Source organism: Leopardus geoffroyi, chromosome X, assembly GCF_018350155.1.
Source record: "Leopardus geoffroyi isolate Oge1 chromosome X, O.geoffroyi_Oge1_pat1.0, whole genome shotgun sequence".
Taxonomy (NCBI): Eukaryota; Metazoa; Chordata; class Mammalia; order Carnivora; family Felidae; genus Leopardus; species Leopardus geoffroyi.
In genome coordinates, this window is record NC_059343.1 from 21,678,007 (window position 1) to 21,688,508 (window position 10,502).

Genomic DNA, 10,502 nt, shown 5'->3' on the forward strand with positions numbered 1-10,502 from the left:
CTGATTTTCGTTACCATAAATTAATTTTGCCTGTCTCTTATTTCATACAAATTACTTAGTTTAATTAAACAACAAACGAATATGGTCACTAGTATAGGCTGCTTTTACATTTTCACGGACTGCTTGAACCCCATGTTTTTGGAATTGAATACTATCTTTTTCTCTTACAAAAATGAAGAAGAGAATGTGTGTATGCCTCATTCAGCAAGATTCTCCTAAATAAGGCACACTTGTAATGTTAGAAAATATGCCAGCTATGAACCAGAATTCATGTAACTTGAGCAAAATCCTAATGAGCTCTGTAAGGGCAATTGTGCATTAGAATTCCAATAAGGAGAAACTAATTGTCAGCTGAATTTATAGTCAAAGGAGGAGAATCAGTGACTATATTAATGTCAAGACTGGGGACTATATTGCATATTAGGTTGAAAACCTAGTGTGTTTTCACACGTTACTTCTTGATTGAGGCTACTTCTCGAAGAAAGATTTCTGCCCAGAAGTAGGGTATGGGAGTTCTTTTTGTTTCTTGTTTTTGTTTTTTCCCCCAAATGCAAAGTGTATGGATTTGAATGAGCCCAAGAACTTTATCTAGTTTACCACTATAAATTGTCCTGTAACACTAAGAACACACTCTGGCATAGACACAATAAATAGCTACTAAGTAAATGAACAAATCATTTTGCTTTTTCTTAATGCGTGGGAGTAGCTATTGAATTTTTGAGTATGCTATCCTATTTAATAATCATCCGAGGAAAAGAAGTACGTTCTTTGATTTCTTACAATAATATCTGTTCAGCTCTTCAATAAAACACTGTGTTTAGAAAATGGAATGCTGGAGACTTTTGGCGGGGCTAATGAACCTTGCTGGTGTTATTGAAGAAAGAGTTTTGATAGTTGTAAATGATCTGTACTTGGAGTCATACTACTTCCACATGACATAAAGGTTCAAAAAGCCAGCAGTTTCTCAGCTTTTGGCCAAAGCCCTGCATTTCCCCTGAATCATGGTTCAATCCCCTTCGGCATCCATCTCCACGCACACTGCCCTTCAATTGTTAGCCTCTTAAGGGCTATACTTTTGGAAAAAATAATATTTTTCATCTTCCTCAATGTAACCTATAAACCATACGAATACCCCATATTTTTATGAAATTGCTAGAGAACTGAAAAAAATAGGTATTGACTGAGCCAAGGGACTAATTCTGACACTTCCTTTTAAGAATCTGGGGTAGCAGTTTGTCAGACTTTATGGAGTCACAGTGTAGCTGCTGTGTGTTGCGGATGGTAAAGTCACTTGGTGTCTAAAGGACTTTAAAAAATAAACTCTGCATTAATGGATGTCATTGCACACTTGTTGATCCCAAAGGGAATCTGTTGTCTATTCAAGTGAGCTGGTATTTCATGTGTGCATCATTGGTGGAGAGTTTAAGGCCTATGAAACTAATAATTATACGTGTTTGTTAAATACAGTAAATCGGTCATTTGGGAGTTTGATAAGGGATATTGGGTAGGGGAATTAAGAAAAAAAGATTAATGGTTTGGACAACAGAAGAAAAGTAAAGGGTGTGGCTTGCTGATTGACCTTGATAAAGTCACTTGGCTTCCTTGGATATCAAGCCCCTTGCTTGTAAAAGGAGAGGGTTATGTTATTCACTCGTTGAAATCCCTAAATTTCGCTAGCTGAGAGGTTATAAGCATTCTATCCTTGCAATGAAAACAAGATGGAAGTCAGTTTTTTAGAAAGAGTGATGAATCCACTTAAACCAAAGAGACAAAATAACAGTTAACAGGAGTAAAAAACAGACTCTGTTTTTGGAGGCAATTTGAAAGCCTATAAAATATTCAAGGGGGTTAATTCCTTGGGTCCTGTTATGCTGTAAGATGTTGTTCTATTTGGGTCTCAGGGATGATTAAATTATCCTCACGTTTCTTGGAAATGGGCATTGGGTAATGGAAAAACGGCCATTAGGTTTGCTCAGTGGGAAAGTCGTCAGTACCAGAGAGGCCATGGGCACAATGGTGGGGGAGAATACAGAGACGGGAATGAAAACCAAGCAAGTTCACATCAAAATCGAAAGGGCTTGTTTTGAGAACTACACAAGTTCTAAAGCACTTGAAGTACAACACAAAGCAACTAGTTACTTTATAATTATAAATTTGTTTTGGCCAGGGAAATGAAGTGTTCTTACGGAGATCTTTTCTGCTCGGCAAGTAGAGTTGAAATGCAGGAAAACAGAGCAATGAAAGAAGCTCATGCTGTGTGTAGGGCTGAAGCACTGCCATTATCCAGCCCCATGGGCCCCATGGGCTGGGGTAGATGACTCTTAAGCATTAGTTCATATTTTTCCAATTAAGCATAAGTTGTGTTTCTTTATGTGTTACAAAAGAATTAGTCATTTAGTCCCCACAAGGAGTACTTTGTCAAAAGCAACGATTATAGCCAGAGACAAAGAACCCTGTAACTGGATTATAGGCCTCCCCCCATCCTAACAGGATTCAGCTTTATACACAGCTAATTGTGATGTAACAGTGATAGCTTTTGGAATGAAAATAGTTGTCAGTGAAAGAGGAAGCTGGCACGATATGATGAGCGAAATGATGGTTGAAAAATTAAAATAAAATCCTTTATAACTTTTACTAAACTGCTGAAACATAGATGAAATGAACAGATGTACAGACTAAGCATTTAATATTTAACTTGAGTTTTTTCTTAACTTTTACTTTGTATGAGTTTGTCTTTCTGGGTCTTAGTTTATATTTACAGGCCTGAGACTTAGAAGATGTCCCTCAAGGTATTACGCTAAGTGAAATGAGTCAGAGAAAGACAAAAATCATATGACTTCACTCATATCAGGACTTTAAGAGACAAAACAGATGAACATAAGGGAAGGGAAACAAAAATAATATAAAAGGGAGGGGGTCAAAACGGAAGAGACTCATAAATATGGAGAACAAACAGGGTTATGGGTGGGGTTGTGGCAGGGGGGATGGGCTAAATGGGTAAGGGGCACTAAAGAATCTACTCCTGAAATCCTTGTTACACTATATGCTAACTAATTTGGATGTAAATTAAAAAAAATAAAAAATAAAAAGATGTGCCTCAAATAGGTCAGATAGCTTCAAATTTCAACTTTAGATTTAAATTAAAGATTATTTATTATATCATAATATTGTTTTAATTGGAAATCTGTGTTTTGTGCCTACTAACATCTACATCATCTATTGCCCTCAAAAGGAGAAACAATCTCCCATATACGTCATTGCAAAGAATGTCCCACATACATGGTTCCAAGATTGAATAGGTATCTCCATATCCCAGAAGTGGTAGATCAGGTGATAAACCTCTGAAAACATGTAAGATATGCTGATCCAGTTGATTCATGTGGAGTTTGTTCCTGTAGGGGGCGCCACATCAGATCCAGTACCCCCATCACATGGGAGCACTGTCGGGTCATGGTGTGTGTCACTCCCTCATTTAGAGTAGGTCATGGTGTTTGTGAATTTAATTGGGGGTTTGCAAAAAAAATAGGTAGAGACCCACCACTTCAACTGACTGCTTAGGTTTTTCCTATGAAAAAAAGCAGAAATAATAATCAACCATAGGATGGCCATGGAAAAACAAGGAGATAGTATAAGAAGGCTCAATAGAGTACCCGACACAAAGTAAGTTCTCAGTAGGTATTAGCCCTTATTATTTCCAAGGGTAATTTCAGTGGCCAGATGGGGAATTAACCCTTCCTTCATGTGCCCAGTGTTTCGTGTGTATTTCTTTCTCACATTTGGGTCAAATTTGAAGTTCTTCCTTGGTAGAACCCTAATTGAAGACCTCAAGAGAGGGATACTTTGTGGGTTATTTTTCTCAGAATGCCAAATGAAATATTGAGTGGCATGGCAAAGTTAGTTAGGAGTAGTGGCTGCTGCATTCTCACCTGACCTGGTCATGTAGTTTCTATATCTCATGTCATGTCATATGCCACTGTGGCCAGTCATAGTATGGGGAGGATATGCAGTGCAAGTGAGTGTTTGGATTCCAAAAACTTACATTTTAGGGAGGATGAAAAAACCCAGGGCATAAACAAAGATTTTGGAAAAGTTAGTCATAGAGTAAGTCTGCTTTCCCTTCAAGGTTAGATTGTTGCCCAGAACAAGCCAGGGAAAGTCAGGGGGAGGGGGCAAACCCTGGTTCTGAGTTTTCAAGGGAAGGGGCCGTAGGACCTACTGGTCCCCATTTTGCACTAAAATCTCGGGACACTTGCCATTCACATCGGTCTCCTCTCTTTCCTAGAGAGAGCATGGGAAAGCCAGAGACATGAATGTGCAGTAAAGGTGGCAGGTCTGACACCCTGTCACAGAGTTGCCTTGTGCCCAGTGCATGGAAGGAGCAGCAGAGTATGCTTCATGGCCCTGACAGTGGCATTAACCAGGCTCAGGTATCTCATGCATCTGAAGAGGCCTGGTGCTTGGGACAAGGGTTTCTAACGGTGACCTGCATGTACACACAGACACACACACACTGGCAATGTGGACATCACAGTAGAAACCAGCATGAGAGAGTATTACATTCACCCCAAAACCTTGTCACTGTGCAGACCACCTTCCTTTGGGGAACTTCCTGACTTTCCATTTCTATCTAATGGCCGGCTGAGAACTCAAAGTATAATGTAGGTTCAGATACAGGGCATCCTAAGTTGGTGGAACGACATTGTTACTTGCTCAAGTGTAAACCTAGTTTGGTGCCTGAGCACCCATGGGTATGCCAGGAACAGAACTGAACATGCAGTCGGGTTTACATTTGGTTCCAAGGCAAGGGCAGAAGCAATACCAAAGGAAATGGGAGAGAACTGACACTTTAGTGTCAGCACATCCATTCCCAGCATGTGTGGGAGAAAAGATAGACAATTGGCTTGGGTCTGTCTTGGTGGCTTCAGTTCATTTAAAAGGCAGATGAAGCTAGTTTGATCCTGGGCTGTGTCACCAAGGAAAGCATGGGAGGTAACAAGGTTCTGCAGCAAGCCAAATGACAGCTGGCCTTTGCACTTTTGGGGCCAGGTTCTTAGTGTGTGTGGAGATGGTGTTGGTGTTAATGAAACTACCAACGTGCTGCAAGCTTGCAACTGCAGTCACTTCTGAAGAGGGCTCTCTCATCTGGAACACCATTTCTAGAACCGGAGCAGTTGGTAAAATCTGCTGGGCACTTCTTAAAAATACCACTTCCTAGACATGGCCTCAGATCGATTGCCTCAGTATCTCCAGGGTGGAGGCCTCAAATTTATATTTTAATGTACACTTTGTGTGATATTTAAGATAAAGCAGAGATCGGCCAAGCATTATTTGGACCTACATATAAAATATTTCTTACTTGTTTCAGGATGAGCAACAGTTTGGGGTAGGGCCAAAGAAAATGCCTCTGGAGAAGATTGCCTGGGTCTGAATATGTGCCTTAGCTCTCTGTCCTATACAATGGGGACAGTAAAGTCTGCCTCCTGGCATTGGTATGTAAAACACTAGAAGAGCACCGAGCACATGATAAGCACTTGATAAATGATGAATGTCATTGTGATTCCTTTAGAACATTCCACCGGGAATAAAACCAAGAGGGCACACTCATTGAAAAGGAGCAAGAGCTAACGTTTTTTATAGGTCCTTTTGGGTCTTAAAATGTATGTTCTCGGGGTGCCTGGGTGGCTTAGTTGGTTAAGCCTGTAACTTGGTTTCGGCTCCGGTCATGATCTCATGGTTCATGGATTCAAACCCAGCGTCGGACTCTGTGCTGACGTTGTGGAGCCTCCTTGGGATTCTCTTTGTCTCCTTCTCTCCCTGTCCCTCCCGTGCTCACTCACTCTCTGTCTTGGTTGCTTACACTCTCTCTCAAAATAAATAAAAATTAAAAAAAAATCAATGTATGATCTAATATGCATAGCTTTGAGACATGTATTGTAGTCATGTAGCATGACTTTTAGTCATGTGGTTGCAGCCTTTTAAGTGTTAGGTAGCTGTTCTAAAGTGTCCAACTGAAAATCCTAGAGTGGTTCTTGCTGGGTGGAGTAATGGCATAATGGGAGTAAATGCTGAGCTGCACTTCCCAAAATTTAATGTTCATAGGAATCATCTAGGGATCTTGATAAAACACAGATTCTGATTCAGTAGGTCTGAGGTGGGGCTGAGATCCTGCCTTTCTAAGGACTTCCACATGCCCATGCCACTACTGCCCCGCAGGCCACACTTTGAGAAGCAGAGCATTCCCTAAATATCATCCTAATGTCGCTAATGTATGTCAAGCCTATCACCTACACTTAGGCTTATGAGGACCCCTCAGAGGGTAGTAGATCTTTGCTTCCTGGGAACAAACATAAATGGTCCTTTGAGACAACATATCATCAGTAACCTCTGTTAGTCACCTGGTAAAAGAAAGCTCAACTTATTCTAATTACGCAGATTGAATGCTGCCATATGCACCATGCATGTTCTCCTAGTGTTGGGAGCACCGAAGTTCAGTAATATATATGTAGCACAAAAGCTGTCCTGGATACAATTGAATATTGCTGGCGAGGAGGCATCTTAGCGTGTTGTGGATATGCTACGATCGTTACCCTGACAATGAGAAGAAGAGCTGCTTCATAGAGATGTCCACTTGATAGAATGCTGTGTAAGCCAGCTTTCAGGATAGTTTGGATGGTGATCTCCAGAAGAACTCAGAGATGACACACCAGAAATACACGGACCAGTACTCCATTATCAGTCTTGGAACCATCCAGTTAGATGCAAAGTTTATTTTTTGTCATAAAAGCCAAATGAACAAGTATAAGCTGTTACTTCAATCTGTAATGGAGAGGCTGTATGGCATAGAGATTTACGGAATATCTGCTATAGTATCAATCATATTAAATATAAACATTCAACTACACACACCCTTAGGAAGTGTACTGGGAAAGACATCAGACTGCGGGGGTGTTGGTGTATGTTAAAGCCTTCACATATGCAGGAAAATAGATCGGAGTGTGAGAGAATTGAACTACAGTTCATTGGCCTTTAATAAAGTTATTTAGCTCTAATCCTTAGTTAGATAGAAGAAAATCAGAAGTGCTTGATTCAGATAGACCCTGGGTAAAATGAAAAGAAAAAAAAGCCTAGACTTCAAGGAAAGTAATGCTGCACAAGCTTTATCAAATCCTCCCTATCAGCACTGTAATTCTCAATAAAGCTCAGCATGACAGTTCAAAATAAAACAGGGACATGACAAGACAATAACTCCTGGAGCGTTAGAGTAAGGTTCAATAAGTTTCCCTTCCCCCATTAGTGCTCTCCCCAACATTCTCTTGAAGCATCTGAGGGAGCCAAAGAGGTAGTAGAATTTATTCTTACATGTACCAGGACTGATTTTCTTTTATTCTTTTTTGTGCCTTCTTAAACCAGCCAGTATTGTGATGATTGAATTCTCTTTGCACACTTTAACCATGAAGTGGGAAGGAAAGTATGGGTTACCTATGACAACGCTAGTGCTGTGTAAACAAGCAGAAAAATCGCCTTGGCAAACCATATGCATTTATTTTGTTCATGAGTCTGGTCATTGGCTGTGAGTAAACTTGTCTAGATTGGGCTTGGCTGGTGTGGCCGCGTCATCCTCCTGGGACTCAAGTCAATGAAGAGGTCCTAGTGGGTAAGTGGAAACATGCACGAGGTTTCTTAATGTTCCAGTTTGGAAATGGCACACTGCCGTGTCTGGCCCATTGGGTTCGTCAAAGCAAGTAACAGGGCTGAAGTCAAAGTCAAGGGGTGGGGAAATAAACTCTTGAAGATGATCATCTGCAAAATTACAAGGCCCAGGTACAGGAATGGTGAGGATCGGGGTTGTTATTATAGTATATCTTGGTAGACAGAAGGATCTGAAACATAGATCTAATTTTAGGTAAGAAAAAACTTAGGTAGTAAGGAAGAGATGTTAAATGCGAATTTCAGATCAATAATACCTTTTTCTATATCAGTATGTGTCATGCAATATTTAGTGGTTGGTTCGGAGTACACTGGTCTACTTTGGATTTGTACAATATTTTGGACCCGTACGTATACTAAATAATGCATTACTTATCTGAAATTCAGATTCAACTCCATGTCATGTTATTTTCTTCACCTAAATCTGGCAACCCTAAGGATAGAGCTATTGAGGTAATGGTGTCTCCAAGAAGCTGGGGAGGGAGAACTCTTAGATAAACTGAGCTTTGCAAACCTGTTCTGTTTCTTGCCTCTGAAGATGTTCTCCTGATTTCATACCTTTGTTCTTGCCTATTTCCCACCAGGAACACAGTTTTTGGCAGAGATGATGTATAGCCATTGCCAGTATGTTGACCAGTTAGTGGCCTTTCTGATAAATAGGATGTCTGAATGATTGGGTCGTGCCCATGTGGTTCCAGCTGTTAAGTATTTTTATTTTTACTCTTGGTTATTGGCAGACATGAAGGCACCTCATTGTGAATTAATGTTGTAGACCCACTGACAAAGCTGATAATTTGGTGCCGGACAAGACATTAATCTTTTAATGTGTTCTAAAATATTTATTTAAAAGTTCATCTAACCATTGTAAAAGGAAAGGGCAAAACATATAACCCCCTCAGCAAATACTAAAGCCAGATGGTTACAGAAACTATTTCTTAGAAAGTGATTTTAAGTGGATCTATTTTTATCTCGTAGGTTTTATTGCTAAATAATAAATGGTGACAAACTTAGTGGTTTAAAACAATAATCAGTTATTACCTAACAATTGTATGGGTTCAGCCAGGCATGGCCAGGTTCTCAGTTCAGGGTATCACAGGCTGAAATCTAGGGGTCTGCCAAGTGAGTTATTTGGTGAGTGGCAAAAAAATCTACTTCCAGGTGCATTCTTGCTGGCAGAATTCAATTCCCTGCAGTTAAAGGACTGAGGTCCCTATTCTCTTGCCAGCTGTCAGCAGAGGCTACTCTCAGCTCTGGACACCACCTATGTTCCTTGACATCTGGCCTCCTATATTCTCAAACCAGCAATGGCACTTCTAATCTTTGACTTCATTCTCTGCAACCAGCCAAAGAAAATTCTGTACTTTTTTTTTTTTAAGTTTTACTTACTGATTTATTGATTTATTAAAATTTTTTTTAATGTTTATTTTTGAGAGTGAGAAAGAGTGAGCATGAGTGGGAGAGGGCAGATAGGGAGAGGAAGACACAGAATCCAAAACAGGTTCCAGGCTCCCAGCTGTCAGCGCAGAGCCCGATGTGGGGCTCGAACCCACGAGTCGAGCCGTGAGATCCTTACCTGAGCCAAAGTTGGACACCCAACTGACTGAGCCACTCAGGTGCCCCTACTTAGTTATTTTTGAGACAGAGAGAGCCAGCAGAGGAGGGTAGAGGGAGTGGGAGAGAATCCCAAGTAGGCTCTGCACTGTCAGTGTAGAGTTCAACACAGGGCTCAGTCTCATGAACCATGAGATCATGACCTGAGCAGAAATCAAGAGTCTGATGCTCAACCAACTGAGCCACGCAGGCACCCTGAAAATTGTGTACTTTTCGGGGGCTCATCTGATTAAATTGGGGCCCACCTCAGTGCTCTCTGTTATCTTCAGATCAATTTATTGCAATATTCCTTTCCAGCAGTACCTAGATAAGTGTTTGAATTAACTGGGAGAAGGTGAGTGTATGCCAGGAGCCCAAAATCTTAGAATTCTGCCCGCCACACCAACCATGCTTTCTGGGGGGTTTCACAACTTTTCCTTCCACACCAGGAGTCTCCTATCCCATCCCAAATCCAAGGGTTTCATTTAGCCATCTGTTGCACTCTGAGAAATGATCACTTTTTTCTTCATTACCCCAATTTACCAGGGACTGATTTCATGCCCCTTATAATTGATGCCCTGACTAGCCTATCCCAGATAAAACCCTGCATTCCCATTCACTGAATCTCTGTATGGCGTGCTGCAGTCATTTTCTTTTGTGAGCTTCTTTATTACATTTTATATTATACATATTTTCACTGGCAGGCAGGATAAAATATTATTTTTTTTTTCTCAGTCTCTTCAACTTTCCCATAGCAAAGCAGTTTGAATCTAACAGGATCTCATGAGTTTTTTTCAGTTAATTTCCAGAACATACATTTTCCTCTAATTGTGTGTCATTTTCTTGTGTACTTTATGTGTTAAAAATACCCACCATAGCATGAGCTACCCACACAGGCTTATGCTGGAAGGAGGGTTTGCTGCCCTTATGCAGTTGTTTCTTGATATCAGATATTTATTCCATGTTAATTTCTTCTGTGATGATTAACAGTTAAGATTGATTTGCATGCTTTTCATTTTGTAGATGATCTATTTTTCCTCAGGACTCTGACTTTTACAAACACCACTAATTATTTTGCCTTCCATTTATTCCAGAAGATGGCGCTGCTGCTGCTTCTCCAGCAAAGGAGCTTCGTAAAATAGGAAGAAAGCCTCAGTAGGATATTTTAGCATTTCATAATAATACACCAAGCATCCATATTGACA